This window comes from Wasmannia auropunctata, unplaced genomic scaffold (assembly GCF_000956235.1).
Source record: "Wasmannia auropunctata unplaced genomic scaffold, wasmannia.A_1.0 LD266555.1, whole genome shotgun sequence".
In the NCBI taxonomy this organism is placed as follows: Eukaryota; Metazoa; Arthropoda; class Insecta; order Hymenoptera; family Formicidae; genus Wasmannia; species Wasmannia auropunctata.
Window position 1 is genome coordinate 1 of NW_012096335.1, and position 539 is coordinate 539.

General features: G+C 31.5%; 1 long non-coding RNA gene across 1 annotated transcript; it reads left to right on the forward strand.

Moving 5' to 3' along the window:
• Positions 1–6: 6 nt before the first annotated feature.
• On the forward strand, positions 7–476 carry LOC105462283. The gene is made up of 3 exons (XR_976042.1): positions 7–141; positions 256–307; positions 417–476. It is a non-coding gene; the product is annotated as an uncharacterized LOC105462283 (long non-coding RNA).
• The last annotated feature ends 63 nt before the right edge of the window (positions 477–539 follow it).

Sequence of the window (539 nt, forward strand, 5' to 3'; positions counted from 1 at the left end):
AAGCGTTTAAAAATTATGATTAAAACATTTAAAAATTATATTTAACAAAATTTTCCTGCTATATTTCTGTGATATTCGAAGTGAAATACCGGCATCGACACAAACTGATTCAAGAATCATGGAAATCTGTCCCCCTGAACCGTGAGCTGACATCACAATAACTTTGACATTTGGTTTTGACACTAACAAGCATATTTTTCATATTTAAACCTCGTATGCCGCCTTTTGCTTTAAATATTGACTAATTTACTACAGACTTAAACGAACGCCGCAACAGTCGATTATCGAGGCAAAAAATAAACTTCGGGTGAGCTTTAATGATACAAAAAAAATATATTATTATGACAGTTGTATTTAATGTTTTATTAATTTCTCAATTTATGGTCGCTTTTTCTGGAATACAAATTGCATTTTAGCTCGGTCACGATGAATGTTGCAATTGCTGCTGTTGTTGTATACCACAACCTACATGCTACGTGAGTGATTTACATTTAAGCCATCTCATTTATTTATTCATTTTGAATATTAAATTAGAGAGC